Here is a 13700-nt window from a genome sequence, read left to right on the forward strand (position 1 = left end):
AAATGGATCCATGGGAGACTTCAAGGAGAAAGACGCTGATGACATTTTTGATGTAAAGCATCTGGATTATCTCCAAACTTCTGGATACATTTTTTTTGGAACCTTCTGGAAGGTGTGTAAAACGGCACCAAAACATCATTCAATAAAAAAAAAGAAGTCACCAACAAAACGGTCCATGATCCTTTCATCTACAATCCTGAGGAAAACTGCCTTCTGTCGACAATCCATCCGCTTTCTAAACCCGTTTTGTCTCTTTTGGAGTCACGGGTGCCAAAGCCTAACCTGGTCACTCGTGGGCGTAGGCGGGCTACACTCTGGACTAGTCGCCAGAGTGTCACAAGGCCTCAATCGCACATCCATACGCACTCTCATTCTTAACTAGGAACAATTTAGCCTATGAAGAATGTTTTTGGATGTTTTTGCATGCTCGGGGAGAACACGCAAACTTAAGATCAACATCAATTAGGTTCTGTAGTAGAATAGAAATTGATTCATCACAAGCTTTGGTTTGGAGTTGTTGGCATCAACAATTATTTCATCCTCCAAATCTACTTATTGCAGGACTATTCTCCCTCTATTTGCTTGTTGCACCAACTTTAGGGCTGTCATCATGTTTCTCAAACTTCCACGAGGATGCAGTAACTTAATACTTGACCTCCAAATCTGTGTATCCAAACATTGTTCGAAAAGGGTGAAACCTTTGGGAAATCACAAACACAGATTGGTGGGATTTTAGTAAATCCTCCACATGCACCGATATGAAGTGAGAAGCAGAGCTGCCAACAAGTGTCCTACCTGCCAACACAGGGAGGCGAAAACAGGCTGACTGAACCAGTCAACACACCCGCAAGGACCAACAACAAACTGTCGCACAACATTTCCACAGCTCGGATAAAACCTCCACTCACAGTAAAAACCCATTAGGAGAACCTCCTCAGTGACCTCTGAGCTCCGTCTTGTCAATCGTTGGTTCAGCCAACCAAATCCACCGTCGGCCCCCAGATGAGCTACGTCTTTATTTCTCTCCTCCTGACATGGTGAAAGCCCAGGGACCGGGAGCATTAAACCACAATGATGGATGGAGACGTGGAACGAGCCGATTGTGTCCACAACCAACTGATTTGCATTATAAATGGACGAAAATACACAACTGTTGGAGCTTCACTTACTGCAACTATGTAACTGATACGTAAAAAAGAAGCACAATTGTACAATTCTCTACAGACCATATTTGGTCAACAGCAAAATATTGTCTCTAATGATATACTTATTTACTATTTAGATTTTTTTTAACTCCTATTGCTTTGATTTTACTTTAGCGATTTATTATTGGCACTTTGTCCATGTTTTTACCAAACCAAAACCGATGTATTATTCAAATATAACTAATAGTTTTTTAAACCTAGCATCAGAGGTGGGTAGAGTATTCAAGAATTTTACTCAAGTAAAAATATCGTTACTTTACCAAAGTAGTATTCAAGTTCAAGTAGAGAGTAGGCATCCAAGTAATTGCTTGAGTAAGAGTAAAAAGTACTTGGATTAAAATCTACTTAAGTAATGAGTAACTAATGAGTAACATCACATTTCTGTCATAAAAGAAACATGGGTGCTCTGCCTCCCCTGGCTGAGAATCACCATCGTCCTTTATCGCCATTGTTGAAGAAAGTGATTTCCCTGCGCGCCTCCTGCCATGGAGAGTTTTTGTTTATAGTCATGTGACTTTCTGGCTTTGTATAATTGGTCACAAGGAGTTACACGGCGTTATGAAGGCTAAGGGGGAAGTTTCTCCGCCAAAGGATCATTTAAAATTATTTTGATTTATTCTAGCCAAAAGCAATGCAAACGAGCAGCAAGAGTCCTAGTGTATTGAAGTAAAAGTCATGTTTTTCTCTCACAGTTGTACTCAAGTACAAGTAAAAAGTAAGACGTATTATGACAACTCTCACAAGTACAATTTACCAAAAAAGTTACTTCAATAAATGTAAATGAGTAAATTCAAAGAGTTACTACCCACCTCTGCCTAGCATAAACTAAAATTCATGTTTTTAAACAATGTTTTTACAAGGTGTAAAAACGTTAATTACCAATTTCTACAACAAGAGGAGCTGTAGTTTGGTTGAGAAAGTCTGGAGTTACAGAGAAGAATGTTGGAGTTGTTCAGGACGTGGACGAGATCTGGAAGACAGTGGTGAGATGTTCTGAAGGTGTGACAGAAGTGAGCTAGAGCCACCCACGACCAGCCCACAGTTCACAGCTTGCTCGGAAGGCCCCACCAGTTTGGGGTAGCCTGGTGCCCTAATTCATTTAAATTAGTTTATATAGCTCAGGGGTATCAAACTCAAATCACACAAGGGGCCAAAATCCAAAACAGACCTTAGGTTGCGGGTCGAACAGGATAAACATTTATTGAACACTCTAAGACTACATTTAGAAAATTTAAAAACCAGTACCATGACCGGTACTGGAACCCTAATCTAGTCCCCTAACCCTTGCCTGATCCATGTCCGGTACCGACTGTCTGGTACCAGATTAAGGTTATGGTTAGGATACCGGTGCGGTCCACATCCTTGGACCGTACCGGTACTGGTTTGCGGCCTGAAGGTTGGGGACCCCTTATTTAACTGGAAGCATGTCAAAAAATGACGAGTTTGAGTTTTGATGCAGAAGGGTCCTTAACCAAACGTCAATATGTAATGACTTGGAAATGAGAATGTGTTGCAATATGTTACCACCGCAAGATAACATAACAAAAGTTTAAAATAATTTAAAATTGAAAATAATCTGGCGGGCCAGATATAATCACCCAACGGGCCGGATCTGGCCCTTGGGCCTTGACTTTGACATGTGATAAAGCCAAACATCACAACACAGTTTTCTCAATGGATTTCACACCGGTAACCCCGAGGACACGGTCCCCCCCAGCTCAGATTTTATGGACTCCCCCACCACACAGAAAGTGAGGAACCAGATCAAGAGTATAGGATCCCCCAGACACCCCGGCCACCCACCCCTGCACTGGCTGCTGGCCCATCCCACCTGGGTCATAGCGGGAGACAGGGTCCAACATGTCCACTATTCTCTTTGTGCGTGTATGTGTGTTTGTATGCTAAGGGAGTGCAGTTAAATTGATGGAGTTGGACAAAATGGACACCTCTATCCTCCAACAACAGTGTCCGATCACCCAAACACGCTCCCCAAAAGGCCCCAAGTTCTGTAAAATCAGACTGAACTAAAGTTTATCTCTGATGTAAGTATACTATTAATTAATGCTACGTACACACCGGGCATGAACGCACTGAATGCAGGTTCTTCTTTAAGCATATGTGTTCACTCTTACGGTCGCTCCCAGATGCTAATGTGGTCTCAAAATTGGTATAGGCTTGGTGCGAAATGTCACAAAATTTCCTTCAGGCTTTTTCTTTAACATCTCTATTCCAACACATGAAAGACTTGGTGTCATATAATTCTGGTCAAGACCAACCTGTAGTTATTAATGATTAATTTTCAAGCGGTTGGTACTTCCATGAATTAAAAGGGATGCCAGCTGTACGTCACTACCAAACCTGAGTCCCAGATTGGTCAAAGTTCAATTGGTTTAACTTTCAAAACATGTTTAATGGCTGTACAATTTGGATGTGGAGCCCAAAAGTTGACATAAAAACTTGCGTATCGACACGTGAACATTGGAGTTTTGACGGCAGAAGCCTGAAACTCGCATAAGAGCACATTTACATAGACTTTTCATTGGAAGTGGCCGATGGAACGCATGTTGCTGATGCCGGCGGGAACGAAGCATAAGAGGTCATAAGAAATTCCTTTTGTCTGAAACATTGACTGTATATAGAGAACTGGACTGAGTAAACCTGACTCCAAGAAGCCAAAAATCCCCATAGACTTTGATAGAGAAATAAACAGTTATTTCTCAGTTATTCTATTGGGCAGAATAACCATTCTTGCTCCGATACATTTGTTGTCACATGTTCTTGCTAATCCTATTTATTTAAATATTTTTTCTTTATTTCAAATTATTCAAGTCATAAACTGACCAATCAGACGCCTTAGTAAAAGCATATGGCGCCCGCTGGCTCCCTGCTTGAACATTTGATTGACAGCTTCTCCCAAGCCCACTTTCAGTGGCAGACTGAACAATTTCAGTGGAGCTGGAGGTAAGGTATGGGCGATGGTACACCTGGCTGTGTCCAGTTCTCTACATACAGTCCATGGTCTGAAACCAGCCTCCAGTGGTTAACTGCAATAATTAATGCTTCCCAGTCTAGGATACTTCTAGAAGGTGAAAACTATGAAAGTCCTTCAAGATCATAACCACTAATGTTCTAGCCTTACAAATGGATGAACAAGTTTCTTTGCTCTGACTTTCATCTTGATGCAGCTGCTCTGGTCTTAATCATTCAATGATACATGGATCTCCACCACTTCGTATGCAAACTTTTTGCTCCTGCCCAACTTCCTGCTGCTTCCTGTCGGTTGGGGCTGATCAGTCATCATGAGAACTGTCATTGCAGAGTCATTGCCTGAGGAAACACGAGCCAATTATGGCCATAAATAATAATGGGAAAACGCATCTGGCACGATGACTGATGGGCCTCTCTCACATCTCATTTACATGGCTATTGTGTGGCCATCAGCAGCTTTGCTCTAATGTAATGTTCAGAAAATTAGACTTTCATGAAATAGAGTGTGATTCAAAGGAGGACTAATGGCACCAGGGTGGCACTAACATCCAAATGTAGACACAAAACAGCCAGACAGCAAAGACGAAAAGGTCTTACTTGTTGCTGTTGCGCCACTTTCCTGTACTGATCCATTGTAGCACAGAGGTAGATTGTTTGTACCTTTGTGGTCAGGCAACTAATCAGCTCCCTCCTTCATTCAGACACACTGAACCATAAGACAGACAGAATTATGAAATGTTGATTTAAAAATATTGTTTAAACTGGACAAACTATAAAAAGGCAGAGTTGATGAAAATGTATCCAGCTTTTGCATCTGCTACGTAGACTTTGTAAATGTGACGATGTAGACTCTACATCGTCACAAGTCTTCAATGTATTAATTTACAGGAAGTCGTTCTTTCACCAGTTAGTGTATTTTCTGTACTACAAAGCCTACCTAAAAGCCTTTATTTAAAAAAAAAATTGACAGTGTGCCTTATAATCCGGAGCGCCTTACATATGGATTCATTCTGGTTCTTTTAGTTGATGTCAAATTGGTTTTTAGAGGTATATGGTGCTCTGTTAGAAAGTTTGGTTGGATGTTATGTGAAAATGCTAATGCAGCTAGCATGTCGCTGTTTCGGACTGCGTTTTTTTTTTTTACGTGTTTCTAAACATTTGGTAGTAACATTTGTTTTCGGCGGTTTCAGGCTGTTTTTATGTGTTTTAAACAAGGTCGGTAAAGCAGCAAACTAGCATTAACGGTTAATAAAGTTAGACCGATAGATTTATCTCTGACTTTTTGTTTTCTTTACTGCGCCTTATATATGATATATTAACCATTTTGTGATGGTCGACCTTGCAGTGCAGAAAATATGTTACCTAAGTTCGTGCTAAGTGTGATTTCACATAAAACTCTTCTTTATAATCTGTTCTTACTTTAAGAATTGGTTGTACTGAAAAAATCTGGACTAGATTACACTGAAAAAATATTACAATTATTTGAAATAAATTGGATTTTAACAGTCGTGAAAAACAGTTTTGATGTTTTTTAATTTTAATTTTCTCTTTTACATGACCTTGGTGGTGAATTTCCATTTTATAAATAAACTAAACTGCATTTAAACTAAAACCGAACATTTGCAGATAGATGAACTTGCTCTATATTCTGCAGTGAAATCTTCTACTCTGCTCATCTGTTTCTGTCCTATCCGTGGACCTCCCGACTTTGCTCTTCCTAACCTCTCCTTTCTTCTTCCATTAGCCTTTTCTCCTGCAGTTTTTCTCTCCTTCCTCGTCTCTTAGATCTCACCTGACCCTGAAGACTCCCTTCAGCCCTCTCTGTCTCTCCAGCTTTGACTAATTGATGCCATCATCCTCTCTCCATCTATCAGGGTGCTCTTATTGTTTTGACATCTAGTTAATTCTCGGCTCATGATTTATCAAATTCTTATTACCGCTTGCTGAAAGCCTCATTTATTGTTCTGATGTATGGTAATGATAGTCCGAGCGAGCTTGGCTGCACTGTAACAAGCCCACTTTTTCTTTTTTTGTGCCGTTTTCTTTTATCTTTACCTCTCTGGAGTTATTCTATTGGTGCTGTGCAAATAGGTCCATTCAGTTTTTTTATTGAAGTCACTAGTTTTTGATGATCGAATCATTTTAGTTTTCAAACTGCTCATTCTACACTTTTCTTTTCACTTTTCATGCATTTTTACCTGACGTATCTGGAGAGACTGTACAAACTGAAATTAAATGGTAAAATATAGGAGATAAGTCCAGGCAGCAAGAAACTCTTATTTTTTTCAACCCATCAGTTTTCTTTTCTTGTGAAGGGAAATGCTAAAGTATGTCTGAATTCTCAGGTAACCAAATATCCTTGTGAGATTTCAACAAAAAGTGGTCATCCTTCAAACTTAATCGCACAAGGGGTCAAAATCAAAAACACACGGTTGCAGGCCGAACAGGATAAACATTTACTGAACTGCCTCAAATTTTAAGATCGTAGATTGCTCTGACCCCATAGAGAAAAAATGTTCATGCACATTTTTTTCTATGGGTATGCTGCGGGTGACGGGTTGTTAAAAACATGTAATGTTCAGATTTTTCATTTTGTCTATCCGCTCTGAACCCTGTGCTTTGCTCAAGGGGATGTTAGTGCTTTTCAAGTGATAAGTGCGCGCCAGTTGCATGCTCTGTGCTTGTACCTAATTAAAAATAATTAAATTAGACAGAGTGTAGTTTGTGTGGACATCCTATGGCCGTCTTACGGGCACTTGTGTATCACATCCATATTTGTATGTGGTCATTAAGGAGCTGGTACTCGCCTCACCAAGGACAAAAGTGTGACGTAGGTGCATCGTAGACCGCATAGGTCTATGTGAGTTACATTATCCCTACAAATACTTCATGACATACTTCTCATGCAGACGACAATTAAACGTTCCAACTTCATCAATCTAAGGTGGCTGTACAAACCTCAAGGGAACTGCAAAACACACCTGCACTCCCCTTAAGGCGTGGCTGGTCCTTTCTCTGACCTTCCATGAGCCCGGACACTCTTAAAAACCCAAAGCACCCGTACAACTCAACCTCTTCATGGGTGCATGTAACTAAAAGTGTTTTTGTATCAATCTTACTGTCTTGTAATTTGTGGATTTTATCAATGTTTTTAAGCTCTCTAATTGTTTTACCTCTGTATTTTAGTGTATTTTTATGGTGCTTTTTATTGTTGATTTCATGTTTTTTGGTTGCCATTTTAAAATTCTGTCCAGGTACTACAGATTAAAAATATGCTTATGCTTTAATGCATACTGTCCCTGAGAAATACACCAATAAATAAAACATTTGCAACGATATGCAACACTGCATGTCAGTGCAAAGCTGCTTTTTTCCGCCTCAGAATTAGTTGAAATTATGTTAATTGCATAAACGGTTGAAGAGTTACGGTAGTTTAAAGAGCTAAAGCTCTGGTGTCAAAGGGTAAAATGATGTCCCTGAGAGTAAAAGCTTAGAATGGAAGGATTGTGTTCCTTTGTCCTGTCTCTGTCCGTTCTTGAATGCATTACTTTTACTTTGGATCTTTACTTTGAGATAATAATGTGTCCACTTAAAGTTGCCAGGCTTTTATAGTGATGAATACTTGGCATTAGCACTCAAGCAAAGAATATTAATGCTTATCATTTAGATATTAGCGAGGATGTAAACCCATTTATGTTGAAAACTTTGAGATAGTCGGTGCAGATTTACTGCCAAAAGCCCCGCTTCCTTTCTTCTTTTACCCATCCGTCCTCTCCCTCCTGCCGTTCCCCCCTACCTGCCTTTCTCCCCCTGTTGTCCATCCTCGTCTTCATCCTCTGTGAAGGACGTGCACTGGTTAAGAAGAGGTCAAGCATTAGTACAACTATCTAATCACTAGCTGTGCTGTTCTCCCTTCCTCTCTTCAATTTTCTCCTCTACCCCGCCTGACAAGTCATCTATCAGCGGGCTGCCAGGCCTGGCCTCTCCATTAGAGCCGTGGTACCCGAGTATTTCTCAGTCCTGCTCACACACACTCTTTTCCATGCATCTCTCTGCCCAGAAACTCTCCGTTTGAGCGGGGAGATCAATGCTGCCAGCTCCAAGCATCATCTGTCACACTGCTGTCCTCCCTCTTAATGAGCTTGTCTGGCTCCAGCTCCTCCTCCTCCTTCATCCTCCTCCTTCCCTGCTCACCACTCCTTCCTTGTTCAGCTGACCGTTTGGATCTTGCGGCTCAGCGTCCGGAAACACTTCCCCTTTGACTTGTTCTGCTGTCAGTCACCTGACACTGTTTAGCTAAAGCTAATGGCACCTGCGGGTTAAAGGTATGTTTTGGGATGTTAGGAGGAGTAAAGTCCAAAGTTAAGCAAGCAGATAGAGTCTTTTCAGAGGGTCAGTGGGAAATACCACTGATGTATCTGTCTCTGCTATGGCTATCCCAAAATGGTGTCATGTGGCGACCTAAAGTGAAATTTTACAGCAAATTTGTATGATTTTTTTTTAATTTATTTTTTTACACGCTGCGTGGTAGCTGTGGAGGTTTTAAGAAAAAGTTAACAATTTTATGGCGACTGGACAATTCTTCTCTCGAAGTTGACATCGGCCAGTTGCCACCCGGGCACACATGAAGGTTGCACGGTGGGAGCTCAGTGACTGGGGTGGATGTCACCATTACAAAATCGGCAGCCGGAATCACCGGTCGGCAGCAGCTTTGACTGGACGATATCTCTGCACGGTGGCCATCCGTATTAAGTGCCATGACTGCCAGGAGGTAAATAAAAAGCGGGTCGTATTCCACACCTTGTTAAGGTTATCTTTAATTAGTTACGTAAAATTGTGTTAAACGGCGTTCATTTCACCGCTTTGCTGGTCTTAACCTGTAAACTGGAATTACCTTCACAAAGCGATGTCGCCATTTTGTCTGGCGTCACGTGAAAAAGATCTGGAACAGGGGTGTCAAACTCGATCGCACAAGGGGCCAGAATCTGAAACACACCTTAGATCACGGGCTGAGCAGGATAAACATTTATTGAACACTCTAAAACTACATTTTAAAAACTCTAAAACCATAACTTTTTAACATAATTATGACCTAGATATATAGCATTATGTGATAATGCTAGTGTGAATGCTGTAAGCTGAATTTGGTCGCTGGAGATGCTTGTGCTGAAAGCTGAAGATGCTGAAATTGATGGCTAAAAACGCTGAAGTTGATAGCTGAAAATGATGAATCTTGTAGTGAGCTAAAATATTAGCTACACGCCAAATTAGCCTAAAAACTTAGAAGAAAACGTAGGTAGCTTAAACAGCTAGCATATAGCTGAAATATTAGCCTAAAAAATCTTAGTAAATGCCAAAATTGTTAAAACAGCTAACAGAATTCCAATTTTTAAAACTTAAAAACCGTAATGTTTTATTATAAATCTGAATAATAAGAAGGCAGGGATATTTTTCCAAAAAAAAACAACTTAAACCTTTAATAAGTTTCAGTATTTTGCTCTCCATAAAATATATATTTTGTCAAAACTATATAAATGAGCGCAAGATAACATCGGGTCATTAAGAACATTAAAATAAAATGATCTGGAGGGCCGGATAGAATTACCCGGAGGGCTGAATCCGGCCCTCGGGCCTTGACTTTAACACACATGATCTAGTACAAATTAATTCTTCCTGGTCATTTCCGTTAGCTTCATAAATTAACATAGATGGAAATTCAATAACCTTCTTGTGACTCAGCTTCAGGACTTTTTCAGTGAGTCAGTCAGCGGGTAAAAAAAATCCAATATGGCCGCTCAATGCAAGGATTTTCATCCTGACCTTCCATCCATTTACTGAACCTGCTGAGGTTGCTGGAGTCTGTACCGACTACTCTTGGGCAAAGGCGGGATACACCCTGGACAAGTCGCCAGTCTGTCGCAGAGCCCATAGAGTTGGATTGATTGCTCCTGTGGATCCCACCGCCCAGCACAGGGCTCGCTATACTGACCCACCTGGCTGTTGGCTACCCAGGAGATGGAAACCTATCTGCACGATTGCTCCAGTTTCATGGGCTTATTTTGTTTTTAGAATGTTTATCAATAAAATAATACTCCAGTTTTATTTTAATTTGTCACCTTTCAAATTAATAAGGGGCAGAAATTCTTCAAACTTGGCCACAGACAGACAGAACTAACCTATAAAAGGGCCGTCATCCAGGTGCAGCTATAGCTGCAGGAGTGAAGTACACCGCACCGGGTAGAGTCTTTAAATGATCTGGTGAACCCGAACATGGCGACATGCTCGCCGAAACCTCTGTAGAGCTCTCCAAAACATATGAACCCAAGCTACTCGCTCAACATCACCCATGTTTCCCATGATGTATGTGGCAACGAATGAAGTCCAGAAAACAGTTGGTAGTTGCTCCTCCCACACGCAGCCGGAACGTCAGGAAGGTTTTAGGGCAGGTGTCGAGGAGTAAATTTGACACATGTCAAAAAAGACGCGAATTTGACGCGCAAATTGCCCCTCCCCCGCCTCTGTGCTGGCTTTACCTCCCTACCTGTTCACATCCCTGGAACCAGTGGAACCAGTGAGGAAGAAGTTTTGAAATGCACTCAATTTGTGGGATAAGATATATATATGGGTTATGTCTAAATTCCATCACTACTCTTTAGTCCATTTACAAGTATTTAGAACTGTATGAATCTACAATTCCCAAATCCAGGACCCTAGAAATGAACAGGAAGTCTGTGAAAAAACAGTTTGCTTTGATGCTCACTAAATTGGTGAATATAGACCACAATGCATTGCTTTTAAACAACTTTTCACGTGGAAAAAAATGTATTTTAGTTTAATTTTATTTTGAGAAATAGATGAATTTATAAATAGTTTTGTAAAATGTTCATTATTGTTTTTACTTTGGGAAATCTGCAACATTTTATTTGCCGTTAAAAATTAGGTAGTGAGCATGTTGTTTGAATTGTTTTTAAAACCGATCAAACATCGGAGCATAACATTGAACCTGAGTACCACCTGCTGCTTGCGAGAATCAACCACCTTCTAATATTTGCATTTTACAGGAGAACTTTAACAGGCATTTGTGCTTTTTCTGTACAGATTTTTCCTTTTAGAAACGAAGGTCATTATCTACAAAGAGCCCCTTCACATTAAGTCCATTTAATCCGTTTTAGGCATCCAAGACCCAATATTTGCCACCATATTTGTCAGGACTAATCCTCCCTAAAGCAGACTTTACCCAATAATCCTGGACAGAACACACCTTTATTTACCTGTCCATGTGATTCAGTTTGAGGTAAAGTGGAGTGACAGGAGAGGATTATTGTGTAAAGCAGGAGTCTTTTGTGAACTCCACACGGACTTGATGCATTTGAAACTCTGAGGTTGTGTTTACTCTCTGCAGCTGTGTAAAGATCTCCGAGCGGAGAACAATGGCTTTAGCCACAAAGGAGAACCCGCCACACAGAATACAGCCACAGCTCATGTTACAGCTGAATGGATTTAAGGGAAGTTAAACAGGTTTTCTGCGGCTTAAAGCTCTTTCTAATGAATTCTTGAGGAACATCTGGTTCCAGCTGAGCCTGTTTGTTGGAAAGCTGGTAGTATAAAGGGCTGGGATGGAGGTTGCAGTCACACTGCTGTCAGATAAGTCCAGCAGGAATCATTTATGAATCAACAGCAGTAAAGCCTTAAAAACATGAAACCCATACTAGGGTGGACCCGTACGGGTTCTGCAGATTTTTAGGTTGTTCAGGCCTGTGGAGGCTGGTACAAAGAGGCGCCTTAAGAGGAGTGCAGGTGGATCTTGCACTTCCCTTGATGCTTGTACAGTACATCCACCTCAAAGAGGGTGTTCTTTGATATCTACCTCTTAGAACACGTGTCAAAGTCAAGGCCCGAGGGCCGGATCTGGCCCTCCAGGTAATACTATCCGGCCCTCCAGATCATTTTACTTTAGTAATAATTATCTTGCACTTATGTCTAACTTGTATAATTTTGACAAAATATATTTTTATGCAGAGTAAAATATTGAAAGTTGTTCAAGGTTTAAGTTGATTTATTCTGGAATAATATTCCAGCCTTTTTATGATTTATAAATATGATATAAAGTTGCAGTTTTAAAGCTTTAAAATTGGCATTCTGCTAGCTTTTTGGACTATTTTGACATTTACTACAATATTTATGCTATTTTGTAATCTAGCTAAAATTTCAGCTACATGCTAGCTGTTTTGGCTAATATTTTAGATGAATATCCGCTTCAGTGTTTTCAGCTTTTAGCGTCAGTGATTTCAGCTATTCACTTCAACATTTTTACCTACCAATTTCTGCATTTTCAGCTATCAGCACCAGCATCTTCAGTGGGTAAATTCAGCTTACAGCATTCAAACTAGCATTATCACAGGTACTACAATATATCTAGTTCATAATTATGTTTAAAAGTTACGGTTTAAATCTTTAAAATGTAGTTTTAGAGGGTTCGATAAATGTTTATCCTGTTCGACCCACGACCAAAGGTGGGTTTTGGATTCTGGCCACTTGTGCGATTGAGATTGACACCCCTGTCTTGGAAGAACCAGCACCTACTAGACTTGGCCGCTATAGGAAACTGGCGTCAATAAGAGACGGGCCACAATTGGACGATACACGGGAAGTGGCCACAGGACGCCGACCACAGCTATACTCCGATTGCCCAATTTTCTTAATTTATAACAGCGCTCACTTATCTCATAAACAGCACTCACAAGCCCCTTGCACAGTTTTCAGGTGTTTTCAATGTTTGAATTAAGGAAAAATTCATATGACACTCCTCCTTCACCCTTACCTATCCTTTAGTGTTACATAAGTTCGCTCTGACCATGTCCAAACGATGAATGAACCATAAAACATTTGTGTTCTATGGACTCACCGATCGGTCTATCACCCTGATATTTTGTATACTGCATGGTCCGTACAGGTTTCCCCATTTTTCACCTGCAGACATCACATGTCCACCCATAAGGACAGTTGTGACTTATACTTAACTGGAATACATACACAAAGACCTGCAGCACTCCGAGTCTCAGTGTTCCCACCGCAGAACAGACAGACTTGAAGGAAATGTTTGGCACCACACAGCTGCTTAAAAAAAGACAAGTGTCGGTTATTGAAATCGCTTTTCCTGGAACCATTTTGATATTTATTGGTGCATTTATCTCCATTAAAGCCATCAACTGTGCATGAAGGCCTGTAAATGTCTGCCATTCTTCTTGTTGATTACACAACAATCCATCTACAGAGAGTCCTGTTAATCCTGCTGTACTGTTTATGTTTCAGGAGCTCAGTTAACTCTAAATTCACTTATGATAAGCCTTTCTATCAGCGCCGCTGTACATAGGGCACCAATTGCTTGGGAAGGGGGGCAGCTTATACCACTCTAATTAAATGACACGGCGTCCTTGTGTAGCTATATTTACAAATCTATTTCTTATAGATGGATAGAAAGTACTTCAAGCTTATTAATAGTTTTGT

The sequence above is a fragment of the Oryzias melastigma genome, linkage group LG12 (genome assembly GCF_002922805.2).
Source record: "Oryzias melastigma strain HK-1 linkage group LG12, ASM292280v2, whole genome shotgun sequence".
Lineage (NCBI taxonomy): Eukaryota > Metazoa > Chordata > Actinopteri > Beloniformes > Adrianichthyidae > Oryzias > Oryzias melastigma.